This window comes from Salvelinus namaycush, chromosome 26 (genome assembly GCF_016432855.1).
Source record: "Salvelinus namaycush isolate Seneca chromosome 26, SaNama_1.0, whole genome shotgun sequence".
NCBI lineage: Eukaryota > Metazoa > Chordata > Actinopteri > Salmoniformes > Salmonidae > Salvelinus > Salvelinus namaycush.
In genome coordinates this window covers 37,804,580-37,823,953 of record NC_052332.1, presented here as the reverse complement: position 1 = coordinate 37,823,953, position 19,374 = coordinate 37,804,580, and positions in this window count along the sequence as shown.

The window sequence follows — 19,374 nt, the reverse complement described above, 5'->3', positions numbered from 1 at the left end:
ACGGTGAGCAAAAATCCCAGAACCACACGGGGGGACCTAGTGAATGACCTGCAGAGAGCTGGGACCAAAGTAACAAAGCCTACCATCAGCAAGAGCATTGAAGATGAAACGTGGCTGGGTCTTTCAGCATGACAATGATCCCAAACACACCGCCCGGGCAACGAAGGAGTGGCTTCGTAAGAAGCATTTCAAGGTCCTGGAGTGGCCTAGCCAGTCTCCAGATCTCAACCCCATAGAAAATCTTTGGAGGGAGTTGAAAGTCTGTGTTGCCCAGCAACAGCCCCAAAACATCACTGCTCTAGAGAAGATCTGCATGGAGGAATGGGCCAAAATACCAGCAACAGTGTGTGAAAACCTTGTGAAGACTTACAGAAAACATTTGACCTCTGTCATTGCAAACAAAGGGTATATAACAAAGTATTTAGATACACTTTTGTTATTGACCAAATACTTATTTTCCACCATAATTTGCAAATAAATTCATTAAAAATCCTACAATGTCAGAGTCTCTGGGTTCGCGCCCAGGCTCTGTCGCAGCCGGCCGCGACTGGGAGGTCCGTGGGGCGACGCACAATTGGCTTAGCGTCGTCCGGGTTAGGGAGGGTTTGGCCGGTAGGGATATCCTTGTCTCATCGCGCTCCAGCGACTCCTGTGGCGGGCCGGGCGCAGTGCGCGCTAACCGAGGGGGGCCAGGTGCACGGTGTTTCCTCCGACACATTGGTGCGGCTGGCTTCCGGGTTGGAGGCGCTGTGTTAAGAAGCAGTGCGGCTTGGTTGGGTTGTGCTTCGGAGGACGCATGGCTTTCGACCTTCGTCTCTCCCGGGCCCGTACGGGAGTTGTAGCGATGAGACAAGATAGTAATTACTAGCGATTGGATACCACGAAAATTGGGGGAGAAAAGGGGATAAAAATAAAAAAAATAAAAAAATACTACAATGTAATTTTCTGGATTTTTTTTTTCTCATTTTGTTTGTCATAGTTGAAGTGTACCTATGATGAAAATTACAGGCCTCTCTCATCTTTTTAAGTGGGAGAACTTGCACAATTGGTGGCTGACTAAATACTTTTTTGCCCCACTGTATATATATATATATATATATATATATATATATATATATATATATATATATATATATATATATATATATATATATATATATTACATTCACTCCACTTACCAGTTAATCAGGTATTCCGTCTATCAGGAAACCAAGCCAATTTCCGAATGTTGCATCTGGCTCTGATCTGCAGTCGCTTAGCAAGGTCTGACCCTCGTTAAATAACTAACAGACTGTAGATTACATTCAGTCTGACTACACTGGAAACAATTACTTTCTGAATTGACCCATAACAATGACTTTAACTGGTCACAAGTTAATTAGTAATGTTTTCTCAGTTTAAAAATACTACATTTGTTGAAACCAAATATGATGAAATTTAAACTGTTTTATTTGATTATTACCAAACCTATATGTCAAGTTGAAACCTATTTCTTTCAACACCAACTTAATTTCCCCCATTGGTTAATAAACCTTATGAATAACAAATACAAACTAATATGTCATGAAATTTGAGGAACTGACTTGTTGGAAAGGTGACATCCTATGGTATGAGGGTGCCACGTTGAAGGTCACTGAGCTCTTCAGTAAGGCCATTCTACTGCCAATGTTTGTCTATGGAGATTGCATGGCAGTGTGCTCGATTTTATACACCTGCCAGCAATGGGTGTGGCTGAAATAGCCGAATCCACTAATTTTCAGGGGTGTCCACATACTTGTGTATATACAATGTATTTAATGTAAACACAACCCATTTTTTCATCTTGTTCCAAGTTCACTTTTTAATTTGGAATTACCTATCCAAATGTATTCAATTGGGTAACAAATAATACAAAAAAATACTCTAAATCAAGAAATTAAGTTGGTTCAATCACTTGAAATAATGTTTTCAAAGATATTCTTTATTAAAGACTTTCACATTTAGTAGCCGAAATATCAAAATTAAGCATTGGTTTCCTTATACATAGAAACCTTATCTGGCTCTTTAGTATCACATACAATTCTGCTCCCGAATGGCGCATCGGTCTAAGCCACTGCATCTCAGTGCTAGAGGCGTCACTACAGACCCTGGTTCAATTCCAGGCTGTATCACAACCGGACGTGATTTGGAGTCCCATAGGGCGGCGCACGATTGGCCCAGCATCATCCGAGTTAGGGTTTGGCTGGGGTAAGCCATCATTCTAAATAAGAATTTGCTCTAAGCTGACTTATCTAGTTAAATAAAGGTTAAATAAAATAAATAAATAATAAATAAAATGCAAGAATTATTACAGATTCTAGGAGTGTATGTGTTCAGGTTTGAACAATGACTACTATAGACCACATTATTTGGAATGACATTCACTCTGACAGGTCAGTTAAGTCAGTTAAGAATAAATTCTGCCACTTTAAGAATGTTTACATATCTCGCATTACTCATCTCATGTGTACAGTTGAAGTTGGAAGTTTACATACACTTAGGTTGGAGTCATTAAAACTCGTTTTTCAACCACTCCACAAATTTCTTGTTAACAAACTATCGTTTTGGCAAGTCGGTTAGGACATCTACTTTGTCCATGACACAAGTCATTTTTCCAACAATTGTTTACAGACAGATTATTTCACTTATACTTCACTGTATCACAATTCCAGTGGGTCAGAAGTTTACATACACTAATTTGACTGTGCCTTTCAACAGCTTGGAAAATTCCAGAAATGTATGTCATGGCTTTAGAAGCTTCTGATAGGCAAAATGACAACATTTGAGTCAATTGGAGGTGTACCTGTGGATGTATTTCAAGGCCTACCTTCAAACTCAGTGCCTCTGCTTGACATCATGGGAAAATCAAAAGAAATCAGCCAAGACCTCATAAAAAAATTGTAGACCTCCACAAGTCTGGTTCATCCTTGGGAGCAATTTCCAAACGCCTGAAGGTACCACGTTCATCTGTACAAACAATAGTACGCAAGTATGAACACCATGGGAACACGCAGCCGTCATACCGCTCAGGAAGGAGACGCTTTCTGTCTCCTTGAGATGAACATACTTTGGTGCGAAAAGTGCAAATGAATCCCAGAACAACAGCAAAGGACCTTGTGAAGATGCTGTAGGAAACAGGTACAAAAGTATCTATATCCACAGTAAAACGAGTCCTATATCGACATAACCTGAAAGGCCTCTCAGCAAGGAAGAAGCCATTGCTCCAAAACCGCCATAAAAAAGCCAGACTACGGTTTGCAACTGCACATGGGGACAAAGATTGTACTTTTTGTAGAAATGTCCTCTGGTCTGATGAAACAAAAATATAACTGTTTGGCCATAATGACTATCATTATGTTTGGAAGAAAAAGGGGGAGGCTTGCAAGCCGAAGAACACCATCCCAACCGTGAAGCACGGGGGTGGCAGCATCATGTTATGGGGGTGCTTTGCTGCAGGAGGGACTGGTGCAGTTCACGAAATAGATGGCATCATGAGGGAGGGAAAATGATGTGGATATATTGAAGCAACATCTCAAGACATCAGTCAGGAAGTTAAAGCTTGGTCGCAAATGGGTCTTCCAAATGGACAATGACCCCAAGCATACTTCCAAAGTTGTGGCAAAATGTCTTAAGGACAACAAAGTCAAGGTATTGGAGTGGCCATCACAAAGCCCTGACCTCAATCCTATAGAACATTTGTGGGCAGAACTGAAAAAGTGTGTGCGAGCAAGGAGGCCTACAAACTTGACTCAGTTACACCAGCTCTGTCAGGAGGAATGGGCCAACATTCACCCAACTTATTGTGGGAAGCTTGTGGAAGGCTAAACGTTTCAAAGGCAATGCTACCAAATACAAATTGAGTGTATGTAAACTTCTGACCTACTGGGTGTATGATAAAAGTTATGAAAGCTGAAATAAATAATTCTCTCTACTATTATTCTGACATTTCACATTCTTAAAATCAAGTGTTGATCCTAACTGACCTAAGACAGGGAATTTCTACTCTGATTAAATGTCAGGAATTGTGAAAAACTGCGTTTAAATGTATTTGGCTAAGGTGAATGTAAACCTCCGACTTCAACTGTATGTACTGTATCCTTAACGATCTATTCTTTACTATCTATTGCATCTTAGCCGCTCTGTCACTGCTCATCCATATATTTTATACTTATATATTCTCACATGACAGCCCGCTTGGAGTTTGCCAAAACGCACCTAAAGCATTCTCAGACCATGACATACAAGATTATCTGGTCTGATGAAATCAAGATTGAACTCTTCGGCCTGAATACCAAGTGTCATGTCTGGAGGAAAACCTGGCACCATCCCTCCGGTGAAGTACGGTGGTGGAAGCATCATGCTGTGGGGGGAACTGGGGGACTAGTCAGGATCGAGGGAAAGATGAACGGAGCAAAGTACAGAGAGATCCTTGATGAAAACCTTCTCTCGAGCGCTCAGGAGCTCTGACTGGGGCAAAGATTCACCTTCCAACAGGACAACGACCCTAAGCACACAGAATATGCAAGAGGATGTCCGTTTTTATGGGGTGATATACAATATATACTGAAAGTATTCAGACCCCTTCACTTTTTGTTACGTTACAGCCATTATGGGATATTGTTTGTAGATTGATGAGGAAAAAATGTTATTTAATCAGTTTTAGAAAAAGGCTGTAAGGTAACAAAATGTGGGAAAAGTGACGGGGTTTGAATACTTTTCAAATGCACTGTAGAACACTGTTGTGTCTTATGTAGGGGCTGGTGAGATATGAACAATGAATATATTTGACAGATTGATTTTGACATGATAATAAATTAGAGGAATATCTTTGAAAAGAGTGCTGTCCCAAACAGTGTCATGGATTAAAGGAGGATTCACTGCACCATTCATTAGAAGGAAATGCACTTTTGAGTGAGCATGTTGCTTGCTGTTGTGAAGGGTTTTATCACTGAAATATACTAGGAGCAAAAACAGAGGTAGTGAATAACACACACACACACACACACACACACACACACACACACACACACACACACACACACACACACACACACACACACACACACACACACACACACACACACACACACACACACACACACACACACACACATATTACAGTTTTTCTCAATTGCTAAAACATTAAAACCCATTGGCTGAACAAAGTTCTCAGTTGCCTGGACTCATTTAGCTAATTATGCAGTCTGTTGTCAATACCTTAAACCATTTCACATTGTAAAACACAATCTGCAGATCTCACTTAGACTTTTCAGCAAAACTCTAAACACATTCTCATTTTCAAAACACATTCTGCACTCTAATACACATGTCATCCATACTGGTAAACACAAGTGGCAACAATCAAATACAAATAGAGAACACATGTCATTGATTGACACACAACCACTCAAAATGGATTTAACCTGTTTCAAATGATGCCACACAACCAATATAAGCCAGTTCAGAGAGCAAACAGGTTGTTGAAGGTGGGAAGGAGAAAGTCTGAGAATGGATAGAAGAAACAATGTGAGAGGACGAGGACGAGTGCGTATGCGAGGTGGGCGACGAGGAGGAAGAGGGCAAGAAAGAGGAAGAGGAGGACGAAGAGGAAGAGGAAGACAGAGTGGAAATATCTGATGAAATTCGAGCAACAGTTATAGACCATGTTCTTGTCCATGGACTGACAATGAGGGAAGCAGGACTTAGAGTGCAACCCAATTTGAGCCGATTTTCTGTGTCCACCATAGTAAGGACATTCAGAGAAGAGAACAGGTACAGTATACTACTGTATTTTTGTAATTGCAAATTTACTGTACTACACTATATGCAGCTGTTTCATTTGTAAAGTTAATCACTGTATGTATTGTACTGCATGAATGTTTTGTAACTGCACAACTACTTTTTGTAGAATTGCAAGGCTGCCACATGCAGGTGGAAGGACAGCTATATTCACTCGGGAGCAAGAGGCCGTTATAGTTGGCATGGTCCTTCAAGATAATGCAATACGACTCAGAGAAATCCAGGAACGAGTGATACAACACAACACACACTTCCAGGGAATCGACAGTGTGAGCATTTCCACAATTGACCGTGTCCTCCATCGTAACAGGATGCGAATGAAACAAGTATACAGAGTACCTTTTGAGCGCAACTCACCAAGGGTGAAAGAACTGCGAGCTCAGTATGTGCAAGTAAGTGTACATTCAGAAACATTTACTGTAATCCAGATTGTCTACAGTACTAACACATACTATGTGAATGACATTACTCTTCAGTACATACAATGTATGTGAATCAGAAGCCTAATTGTACTCTACAGTATAGCACTGTCTCTGTACGACTTACAAAATCCTACATACAGTATATTGTATTTCGACACAGACAATATTTGGAATCCTTGGACAGACCCCATGAGTTCATCTCTGTCGATGAAGCAGGCTTCAATCTAACAAAGAGGAGAAGGAGAGGCCGAAACATGATTGGACAGCGGACCATTGTTGAAGTCCCTGGTCAACGAGGTGGCAATGTCACAATCTGTGCTGCTATCAGCAACCATGGTGTTCTACATCACCATGTTACACTCGGGCCATATAACACCCAGCACCTTCTAAGATTTATTGCCAATCTAAGAGATATTTTATTTGAGCAGCAGGTTCAAGAGCAGCAGGGTCAAGAGCTAAATGAGAATCCCATTCTCACCTATGTGATAGTGTGGGACAATGTCAGTTTCCACCGAGCTGCTCAGGTTAAGGGAATGGTTTAACATCAATGGGCAGTTTATGAACTTGTACCTCCCTCCATACTCGCCTTTCCTGAATCCGATTGAGGAGTTTTTCTCCTCTTGGCGATGGAAAGTGTATGATAGACAACCCTACACCAGAATAAATCTGCTGCAAGCCATGGATTTAGCCTGTGTTGATATAGGTGAGGAATCATGTCAGGGCTGGATACGGCACACAAGAGGCTTCTTCCCCCGTTGCCTCAGGAGGGACAATATTGCTTGTGATGTCGACGAAGTGCTCTGGCCTGACCCAGCCCAAAGACAAGAAGAAGCACATTGATCACATGTTTACTCCTTTGATTTTTGTCCCTTTTAGTATTGTATACTGTAGTACAGTGCATTGTAGGCTGTATACTGTACAATGGACAAATTGTATGGCCCTGAACATTGTGCTTTCCATTTATTAACAGTACTGACTGCTCAATAGATTTTGACTGGTTGCAGGTTCATATCAACAAAGAACAAGAATTACAGTATCACAGAGACAAAGAACAAGAATTACAGTATCACAGAGACAAAGGACACGTTTGTGAGATGCAGGGTACAGTACTGTAAAAATAGAGGTACAAGGAGGAGGAAGAACAAAAAACTAAATTGCAAAGAGCAAAGCAGAGTAGTAATTTCTGATCAATTTTGAGCTACTATGATGGAACATGTTTTCGTTCATCAAAAGACAATGACGGAAAAATATGAATATTTTTTTTGATTAAAAATGTACTTCTCCCTGAGAATTGTATGTTTTAAACAATGTGTTTTATATTTTTAGGTGTATTGTTTACTGACTGCTTGAGAGTGTATATCATTTTGATCACTTTGTTTATGATTTGAGAGCAGTGTTTGATTTTGAACACCGGTAAAACTGTTTTGAGGCGAATGTTTCATTTTGCGAGAGGAGTCAGAGGTTATGTAAATAGTGCTTGAAGATGAGGTTTTGTGTTTAATGTTTTCAGGAAATGGAGCAAGGTTTCAGAAATTGTGTTTTAGCAATTGAGAAAAACTGTAATGCCTGTGCATTTGGTCGTGTCGCAAGCACATGTCAGTGTGTGTGTGTGTGTCAAAGGGAATACATTAGCACAGAGAAAAAACACATCAATAATAAAGCAAAAAACACTTTACTGAGAAACTGAAACTGTATGAAGAACAACAGGAAAACAACTTCGGCTTAAGAGACATAGAGAGAAAAAGAGAGGTGGTGAGAGAGAGAGAGAGAGAGAGAGAGAGAGAGAGAGAGAGAGAGAGAGAGAGAGAGAGAGAGAGAGAGAGAGAGAGAGAGAGAGAGAAAGAAAGAAAGAGGGAGTGAGAAAAAGAGAGTGAGGGAGAGAGAAAGAGAGAGAGAGCAAAAGAGAGAGAAAGAAAGAGGGAGTGAGAAAGAGAGAGATGGTGAGAGAGAGACCGGGAGAGAAAAAAAGAGAGTGATTGGTGTCATTGTGTGTTTTAGCTGAGCTGTGTGTGTCTGTTCGCCTCATTGGAGACCCTGTGCCAGTTGAAATCAGCCCCACAGCCTTTAATGACAAGGGCATCTGTGCTTACATTTCAAAACACTCTTCAAGTAATGGTCCTGGTGGTGTCTGGCCCATTTGCCAGCTTGATGACATGTGCACTTCTCTCCTTCTCCCTCTCAGTACAGACACATCCCCTTCCTCTGACCTTTCTTCCCTCTATCCCCTCTTTCCTCTCTCTGGACCTTCTATACTCCCTCCATCTCTCTCTTTCTCTCCATCCCTCCCTCTCTCTCTCTCTCTCCCCATCCCTCCCTCCCTCCCTCCCTCCCTCCCTCCCTCCCTCCCTCCCTCCCTCTCTCTCTCTCTCTCTCTCGTTCTTTCCCCACTCTCTCCCTCTATCCCTCCCTCCTTCTCTCCAAGTAAATGGCTTTCTTCAGCTGAGTGATTTTCTAAGGTCACAGGAGCAGGATTTAGGGCTGAGGCCAGCAGAAAAAGTGAGGAAAGGAGGAGGAAGATGAAGAAAAGAAGGGACACAGAAAATATGAATTACTGTTGATTACAGGCTGAGGCTGTTACTGTTAATGACAGGCTGATGCTGTTACTGTTGATGACAGGCTGAGGCTGTTACAGTTGATGACAGGCTGAGGCTGTTACAGTTGATGACAGGCTGAGGCTGTTACAGTTGATGACAGGCTGAGGCTGTTACAGTTGATGACAGGCTGAGGCTGTTACAGTTGATGACAGGCTGAGGCTGTTACTGTTAAACAGGTCAACATACACAAGGCTGCGGGGCCAGACGGATTACTAGGGGGAGTGATGAGCTCTACAGCAGAGTCTCACAACTCTTCACTGGTTGAAAACTGTTTTCTGCCCCTCCCAAAAGATAGAATTTGTAGATAATTGGCCCTCTTTCTGGGACTCACCCACAAACAGGACCAAGCCTGGCCTGCTGAGGAGTGACGAACTCCATCCTAGCTGGAGGGGTGCTCTCATCTTATCTACCAACATAGACAGGGCTTTAACTCCTCTAGCTCCACAATGAAATAGGGTGCAGGCCAGGCAGCAGGCTGTTAGCCAGCCTGCCAGCTTAGTGGAGTTTGCCACTAGCATAGTCAGTGTAGTCAGCTCAGCTATCCCCATTGAGACTGTGTCTGTGCCTCAACCTAGGTTGGGCAAAACTAAACATGGCGGTGTTCGCCTTAGCAATCTCACTAGGATAAAGACCTCCTCCATTCCTGCCATTATTGAAAGAGATCGTGATACCTCACATCTCAAAATAGGGCTACTTAATGTTAGATCCCTCACTTCAAAGGCAGTTATAGTCAATGAACTAATCACTGATCATAATCTTGATGTGATTGGCCTGACTGAAACATGGGTTAAGCCTGATGAATTTACTGTGTTAAATGAGGCCTCTCCTCCTGGTTACACTAGTGACCATATCCCATGTGCATCCCGCAAAGGCAGAGGTGTTGCTAACATTTACGATAGCAAATTTCAATTTACAAAAAAGAAAATGACATTTTCGTCTTTTGAGCTTCTAGTCATGAAATCTATGCAGCCTACTCAATCCCTTTTTATAGCTACTGTTTACAGGCCTCCTGGGCCATATACAGCATTCCTCACTGAGTTCCCTGAATTCCTATCGGACCTTGTAGTCATAGCAGATAATATTCACATTTTTGGTGATTTTAATATTCACATGGAAAAGTCCACAGACCCACTCCAAAAGGCTTTCGGAGCCATCATCGACTCAGTGGGTTTTGTCCAACATGTCTCTGGACCTACTCACTGCCACAGTCATACTCTGGACCTAGTTTTGTCCCATGGAATAAATGTTGTAGATCTTAATGTTTTTCCTCATAATCCTGGACTATCGGACCACCATTTTATTATGTTCGTAACAATTATGCGATTATGCAATCGTAACAAATAATCTGCTCAGACCCCAACCAAGGAGCATCAAAAGTCGTGCTATAAATTCTCAGACAACACAAAGATTCCTTGATGCCCTTCCAGACTCCTTCTGCCTACCCAAGGATGTCAGAGGACAAAAATCAGTTAACCACCTAACTGAGGAACTCAATTTAACCTTGCGCAATACCTTAGATGCAGTTGCACCCCTAAAAACTAAAAACATTTGTCATAAGAAACTAGCTCCCTGGTATACAGAAAATACCCGAGCTCTGAAGCAAGCTTCCAGAAAATTGGAACGGAAATGGCGCCACACCAAACTGGAAGTCTTCCGACTAGCTTGGAAAGACAGTACCATGCAGTATCGAAGAGCCCTCACTGCTGCTCGATCATCCTATTTTTCCAACTTAATTGAGGAAAATAAGAATAATCCAAAATTTATTTTTGATACTGTCGCAAAGCTAATTAAAAAGCAGCATTCCCCAAGTGAGGATGGCTTTCACTTCAGCAGTAATAAATTCATGAACTTCTTTGAGGAAAAGATCATGATCATTAGAAAGCAAATTACAGACTCCTCATTAAATCTGCGTATTCCTCCAAAGCTCAGCTGTCCTGAGTCTGCACAACTCTGACAGGACCTAGGATCAAGAGAGACACTTAAGTGTTTTAGTACTATATCTCTTGACACAATTATGGAAATAATCATGGCCTCTAAGCCTTCAAGCTGCATACTGGACCCTATTCCAACTAAACTACTTAAAGAGCTGCTTCATGTGCTTGGCCCTCCTATGTTGAACATAATAAACGGCTCTCTATCCACCGGATGTGTACCAAACTCACTAAAAGTGGCAGTAATAAAGCCTCTCTTGAAAAAGCCAAACCTTGACCCAGAAAATATAAAAAACTATCGGCCTATATCGAATTTCCATTCCTCTCAAAAAGTTTAGAAAAAGCTGTTGCACAGCAACTCACTGCCTTCCTGAAGACAAACAATGTATACGAAATGCTTCAGCCTGGTTTTAGACCCCATCATAGCACTGAGACTGCACTTGTGAAGGTGGTAAATTACCTTTTAATGGCGTCAGACCGAGGCTCTGCATCTGTCCTCGTGCTACTAGACCTTAGTGCTGCCTTTGATACCATCGATCACCACATTCTTGTGGAGAGATTGGAAACCCAAATTGGTCTACACGGACAAGTTCTGGCCTGGTTTAGATCTTATCTGTCGGAAAGATATCAGTTTGTCTCTGTGAATGGTTTGCCCTCTGACAAATCAACTGTACATTTCGGTGTTCCTCAAGGTTCCGTTTTAGGACCACTATTGTTTTCACTATATATTTTACCTCTTGGGGATGTCATTCGAAAACATAATGTTAACTTTCACTGCTATGCGGATGACACACAGCTGTACATTTCAATGAAACATGGTGAAGCCCCAAAATTGCCCTCGCTAGAAGCCTGTGTTTCAGCCATAAGGAAGTGGATGGCTGAAAACTTTCTACTTTTAAACTCGGACAAAACAGAGATGCTTGTTCTAGGTTCCAAGAAACAAAGAGATCTTCTGTTAAATCTGACAATTCATCTTGATGGTTGTAAAGTCGTCTCAAATAAAACTGTGAAGGACCTCGGCGTTACTCTGGACCCTGATATCTCTTTTGACGAACATATCAAGACTGTTTCAAGGACAGCTTTTTTCCATCTACGTAACATTGCAAAAATCAGACATTTTCTGTCCAAAAATGATGCCGAAAAATTAATCCATGCTTTTGTTACTTCTAGGTTAGACTACTGCAATGCTCTACTTTCCGGCTACCCAGATAAAGCACTAAATAAACTTCAGTTAGTGCTAAATACGGCTGCTAGAATCCTGACTAGAACCCCAAAAATGGATCATATTACTCCAGTGCTAGCATCCCTACACTGGCTTCCTGTTAAGGCAAGGGCTGAATTCAAGGTTTTACTGTTAACCTACAAAGCGTTACATGGGCTTGCTCCTACCTATCTTTCCGAGTTGGTCCTGCCGTACATACCTACACGTACGCTACGGTCACAAGACGCAGGCCTCCTAATTGTCCCTAGAATTTCTAAGCAAACAGCTGGAGGCAGGGCTTTCTCCTATAGATCTCCATTTTTATGGAATGGTGTGCCTACCCATGTGAGAGACGCAGACTCGGTCTCAACCTTTAAGTCTTTATTGAAGACTCATCTCTTCAGTAGGTCCTATGATTGAGTGTAGTCTGGCCCAGGAGTGTGAAGGTGAATGGAAAGGCTCTGGAGCAAAGAACCGCCCTTGCTGTCTCTGCCTGGCCGGTTCCCCTCTCTCCACTGGGATTCTCTGCGTCTAACCCTATTACAGGGGCTGAGTCACTGGCTTACTGGTGCTCTTTCATGCCGTCCCTAGGAGGGGTGCGTCACTTGAGTGGGTTGAGTCACTGACGTGATCTTCCTGTCTGGGTTGGCGCCCCCCCTTGGGTTGTGCCGTGGCGGAGATCTTTGTGGGCTATACTCGGCCTTGTCTCAGGATGGTAAGTTGGTGGTTGAAGATATCCCTCTAGTGGTGTGGGGGCTGTGCCTTGGCAAAGTGGGTGGGGTTATATCCTTCCTGTTTGGCCCTGTCCGGGGGTATCATCGGATGGGGCCACAGTGTCTCCTGACCTCTCCAGTCTCAGCCTCCAGTATTTATGCTGCATTAGTTTATGTGTCGGGGGGGTGGGGTCAGTTTGTTATATCTTGAGTACTTCTGTCTTATCCGGTGTCCTGTGTGAATTTAAGTATGCTCTCTCTAATTCTCTCTTTCTCTCTTTCTTTCTCTCTCTCGGAGGACCTGAGCCCTAGGACCATGCCTCAGGACGACCTGACATGATGACTCCTTGCTGTCCCCAGTCCACCTGGCCGTGTCGCTGCTCCAGTTTCAACTGTTCTGCCTGCGGCTATGGAACCCTGACCTGTTCACCGGACGTGCTACCTGTCCCAGACCCGCTGTTTTCAACTCTCTAGAGACCGCAGGAGCGGTAGAGATACTCTTAATGATCGGCTATGAAAAGCCAACTGACATTTACCCCTGAGGTGCTGCACCCTCGACAACTACTGTGATTATTATTATTTGACCATGCTGGTCATTTATGAACATTTGAACATCTTGGCCATGTTCTGTTATAATCTCCACCCGGCACAGCCAGAAGAAGACTGACCACCCCTCATAGCCTGGTTCTTCTCTAGGTTTCTTCCTAGGTTTTTAGCTTTCTAGGGAGTTCTTCCTAGCCACCGTGCTTCTACACCTGCATTGCTTGCTGTTTGGGGTTTTAGGCTGGGTTTCTGTACAGCACTTTGAGATATCAGCTGATGTACGAAGGGCTTTATAAATACATTTGATTTGATTACCAGGACGTGTGCTCCGGGCATGTGCTGACCAACTGGCAGGTGTCATCACTGACATTTTCAACATGTCCCTGATTGAGTCTGTAATACCAACATGTTTCAAGCAGACCACCATAGTCCCTGTGCCCAAGAACACTAAGGCAACCTGCCTAAATGACTACAGACCCGTAGCACTCACGTCCGTAGCCATGAAATGCTTTGAAAGGCTGGTAATGGCTCACATCAACACCATTATCCCAGAAACACTAGACCCACTCCAATTTGCATATCGCCCAAACAGATCCACAGATGATGCAATCTCTATTGCACTCCACACTGCCCTTTCCCACCTGGACAAAAGGAACACCTATGTGAGAATGCTATTCATTGACAACAGCTCAGTGTTCAACACCATAGTGCCCTCAAAGCTCATCACAAGCTAAGGATCCTGGGACAAACACCTCCCTCTTCAACTGGATCCTGGACTTCCTGACGGGCCACCAACATGTGGTAAGGGAAGGTAACAACACATCTACAACGCTGATCCTCAACACATGGGCCCCTCAAGGGTGCGTGCTCAGTCCTCTCCTGTACTCCCTGTTCACTAATGACTGCACGGCCAGGCACGACTCCAACAACATCATTAAGTTTGCTGATAACACATAGTGGAAGGCCTGATTACCGACAACAACGAGACAGCCTCTAGGGAGGAGGTCAGAGACACGGCCGTGTGGTGCCAAGCCAACAACCTCTCCCTCAACGTGATCAAGACAAAGGAGATGATTGTGGGGAGGTTAACCACTGGCATTCCTAAGGGTTACACCAGCAGAGTCCTTACTGTTGATCAGAGGGGAGGTTAACCACTGGCCTTCCTAAGGGTTACACCAGCAGAGTGCTACTGTTTCTGTGGTGTGTGTGTGTGTGTGTGTGTGTGTGTGTGTGTGTGTGTGTGTGTGTGTGTGTGTGTGTGTGTGTGTGTGTGTGTGTGTGTGTGTGTGTGTGTGTGTGTGTGTGTGTGTGTGTGTGTGTGTGTGTGTGTGTGAGAGAGTGTGAGAGTTTGTGTGTGTTCTGTGTTTCCCTTTATAATTACTGCTCATTAAAGTCAATGAGGGCTTCATGAAGTGTGCTCAATGCCCAGGAGTAAGGGGCTCTCTCTCTGTGTGTGTGTGTGTGTAATTGTTTGAAGCACACACACACAGACTAAAACGTAACTTAGGTAGAGATGCTGTAAAAGCAGCAGTAATCTGCTTCATAGGACGCGACCCTTCAGCATGTCATGTCATCATATCATAGGACAGGACCCTTCAGCATGTCATGTCATCATATCATAGGACAGGACCCTTCAGCATGTCATGTCATCATATCATAGGACAGGACCCTTCAGCATGTCATGTCATCATATCATAGGACAGGACCCTTCAGCATGTCATGTCATCATATCATAGGACAGGACCCTTCAGCATGTCATGTCATCATATCATTGGACAGGACCCTTCAGCATGTCATGTCATCATATCATAGGACAGGACCCTTCAGCATGTCATGTCATCATATCATTGGACAGGACCCTTCAGCATGTCATGTCATCATATCATAGGACAGGACCCTTCAGCATGTCATGTCATCATATCATAGGACAGGACCCTTCAGCATGTCATGTCATCATATCATAGGACAGGACCCTTCAGCATGTCATGTCATCATATCATAGGACGCGACCCTTCAGCATGTCATGTCATCATATCATAGGACAGGACCCTTCAGCATGTCATGTCATCATATCATAGGACAGGACCCTTCAGCATGTCATGTCATCATATCATTGGACAGGACCCTTCAGCATGTCATGTCATCATATCATAGGACAGGACCCTTCAGCATGTCATGTCATCATATCATAGGACAGGACCCTTCAGCATGTCATGTCATCATATCATAGGACAGGACCCTTCAGCATGTCATGTCATCATATCATAGGACAGGACCCTTCAGCATGTCATGTCATCATATCATAGGACGCGACCCTTCAGCATGTCATGTCATCATATCATCGGACAGGACCCTTCAGCATGTCATGTCATCATATCATAGGACAGGACCCTTCATGTCATGTCATCATATCATAGGACAGGACCCTTCAGCATGTCATGTCATCATATCATAGGACGCGACCCTTCAGCATGTCATGTCATCATATCATAGGACAGGACCCTTCAGCATGTCATGTCATCATATCATAGGACAGGACCCTTCAGCATGTCATGTCATCATATCATAGGACGCGACCCTTCAGCATGTCATGTCATCATATCATAGGACAGGACCCTTCAGCATGTCATGTCATCATATCATAGGACGCGACCCTTCAGCATGTCATGTCATCATATCATAGGACAGGACCCTTCAGCATGTCATGTCATCATATCATAGGACAGGACCCTTCAGCATGTCATGTCATCATATCATAGGACGCGACCCTTCAGCATGTCATGTCATCATATCATCGGACAGGACCCTTCAGCATGTCATGTCATCATATCATAGGACAGGACCCTTCAGCATGTCATGTCATCATATCATAGGACAGGACCCTTCAGCATGTCATGTCATCATATCATAGGACGCGACCCTTCAGCATGTCATGTCATCATATCATAGGACAGGACCCTTCAGCATGTCATGTCATCATATCATAGGACAGGACCCTTCAGCATGTCATGTCATCATATCATAGGACAGGACCCTTCAGCATGTCATGTCATCATATCATCGGACAGGACCCTTCAGCATGTCATGTCATCATATCATAGGACAGGACCCTTCAGCATGTCATGTCATCATATCATAGGACAGGACCCTTCAGCATGTCATGTCATCATATCATAGGACAGGACCCTTCAGCATGTCATGTCATCATATCATAGGACAGGACCCTTCAGCATGTCATGTCATCATATCATAGGACAGGACCCTTCAGCATGTCATGTCATCATATCATAGGACAGGACCCTTCAGCATGTCATGTCATCATATCATAGGACAGGACCCTTCAGCATGTCATGTCATCATATCATAGGACAGGACCCTTCAGCATGTCATATCATAGGACAGGACCCTTCAGCATGTCATGTCATCATATCATCGGACAGGACCCTTCAGCATGTCATGTCATCATATCATCGGACAGGACCCTTCAGCATGTCATGTCATCATATCATAGGACGCGACCCTTCAGCATGTCATGTCATCATATCATAGGACAGGACCCTTCAGCATGTCATGTCATCATATCATAGGACAGGACCCTTCAGCATGTCATGTCATCATATCATTGGACAGGACCCTTCAGCATATCATGTCATCATATCATAGGACAGCATGTCATGTCATCATATCAGTGCTTTAATTTCTAAATGGTTCACCCAATGTGGATGAAATTAAAGATGACAGTCTGTACTGTAATCTCATAGTCAATGTTTGATTTCAAATCTTAATTTTTGGAGCATAGAGCCAAAATAATAAAAAATGCTTCACTGTGCCTATAATTAGAGAGGGCACTGTACAGTGGGGCAAAAAAGTATTTAGTCACCCACCAATTGTGCAAGTTCTCCCACTTAAAAAGATGAGAGAGGCCTGTAATTTTCATCATTCAACTATGACAGACAAAATGAGAAAAAAAAATCCAGAAAATCACATTGTAAGATTTTTTATGAATTTATTTGCAAATTATGGTGGAAAATAAGTATTTGGTCACCTACAAACAAGCAAGATTTCTGGCTCTCACAGACCTGTAACTTCTTCTTTAAGAGGCTCCTCTGTCCTCCACTCGTTACCTGTATTAATGGCACCTGTTTGAACTTGTTATCAGTATAAAAGACACCTGTCCACAACCTCAAACAGTCACACTCCAAACTCCACTATGGCCAAGACCAAAGATCTGTCAAAGGACACCAGAAACAAAATTGTAGACCTGCACCAGGCTGGGAAGACTGAATCTGCAATAGGTAAGCAGCTTGGTTTGAAGAAATCAACTGTGGGAGCAATTATTAGGAAATGGAAGACATACAACACCACTGATAATCTCCCTCGATCTGGGGCTCCACGCAAGATCTCACCCCGTGGGGTCAAAATGATCACAAGAACGGTGAGCAAAAATCCCAGAACCACACGGGGGGACCTAGTGAATGACCTGCAGAGAGCTGGGACCAAAGTAACAAAGCCTACCATCAGTAACACACTACGCCGCCAGGGACTCAAATCCTGCAGTGCCAGATGTGTCCCCCTGCTTAAGCCAGTACATGTCCAGGCCCGTCTGAAGTTTGCTAGAGAGCATTTGGATGATCCAGAAGAAGATTGGGAGAATGTCATATGGTCAGATGAAACCAAAATAGAACTTTTTTGGTAAAAACTCAACTCGTCGTGTTTGGAGGACAAAGAATGCTGAGTTGCATCCAAAGAACACCATACCTACTGTGAAGCATGGGGGTGGAAACATCATGCTTTGGGGCTGTTTTTCTGCAAAGGGACCAGGACAACTGATCCGTGTAAAGGAAAGAATGAATGGGGCCATGTATCGTGAGATTTTGAGTGAAAACCTCCTTCCATCAGCAAGGGCATTGAAGATGAAACGTGGCTGGGTCTTTCAGCATGACAATGATCCCAAACACACCGCCCGGGCAACGAAGGAGTGGCTTCGTAAGAAGCATTTCAAGGTCCTGGAGTGGCCTAGCCAGTCTCCAGATCTCAACCCATAGAAAATCTTTGGAGGGAGTTGAAAGTCCGTGTTGCCCAGCAACAGCCCCAAAACATCACTGCTCTAGAGGAGATCTGCATGGAGGAATGGGCCAAAATACCAGCAACAGTGTGTGAAAACCTTGTGGAGACTTACAGAAAACGTTTGACCTCTGTCATTGCCAACAAAGGGTATATAACAAAGTATTGAGATAAACTTTTGTTATTGACCAAATACTTATTTTCCACCATAATTTGCAAATAAATTCATAAAAAATCCTACAATGTGATTTTCTGGATTTTTTTTCTCATTTTGTCTGTCATAGTTGAAGTGTACCTATGATGAAAATTACAGGCCTCTTTCATCTTTTTAAGTGGGAGAACTTGCACAATTGGTGGCTGACTAAATACTTTTTTGCCCCACTGTATGTGTCAGTCTCATAAACTGAGTTTGTCTCTGACAAGCAGGGCCGTGGCACTCTGTAGGCCAATTTGTGCTGTTGATTTAAACACATAGAAATCTAGTTTGATATGATTTGTTTAACCTTTCTATGGCTACTTGGCCTACAATGATGAGGAAAGACAACCAAGCTAATCAACAGGAGAACAGAAAAACAACAATTAGTTAAATCCCTTACCACAAGATCCTCTATGTTGGGTTTTACTCTCATTATCTAACGACCAAAAACGGATAATTAGGCCTTGATATTTAGCTTCATTAAGTGGGTTTGTCATGTGTGGGTTGTTTTTAAAGACATACATGTAGCTAATAACTCCATTATGTTGAATTCTCCAAGGATCCGTTAAAGTAAACTCTCACATAAGATAATAACTTCCTTAATGACGTCTCTTGGGGACAGTTTTGGGTTTATATACGTATAGTGGACAGAGCAGCAGAGATACAACTGTTGGTGTTACTGCAGGATTCAGGGACAGAGAGTCAGAGAGATAGTCTCTCACACCACCTGAACCTGTGGTGGAACACAGCCAACAGACAGTCCTGGACCATCAACTCTACTACCTGAACCTGCCGTGGTGGAACACAGCCAACAGACAGTCCTGGACCATCAACTCTACTACCTGAACCTGTGGTGGAACACAGCCAACAGACAGTCCTGGACCATCAACTCT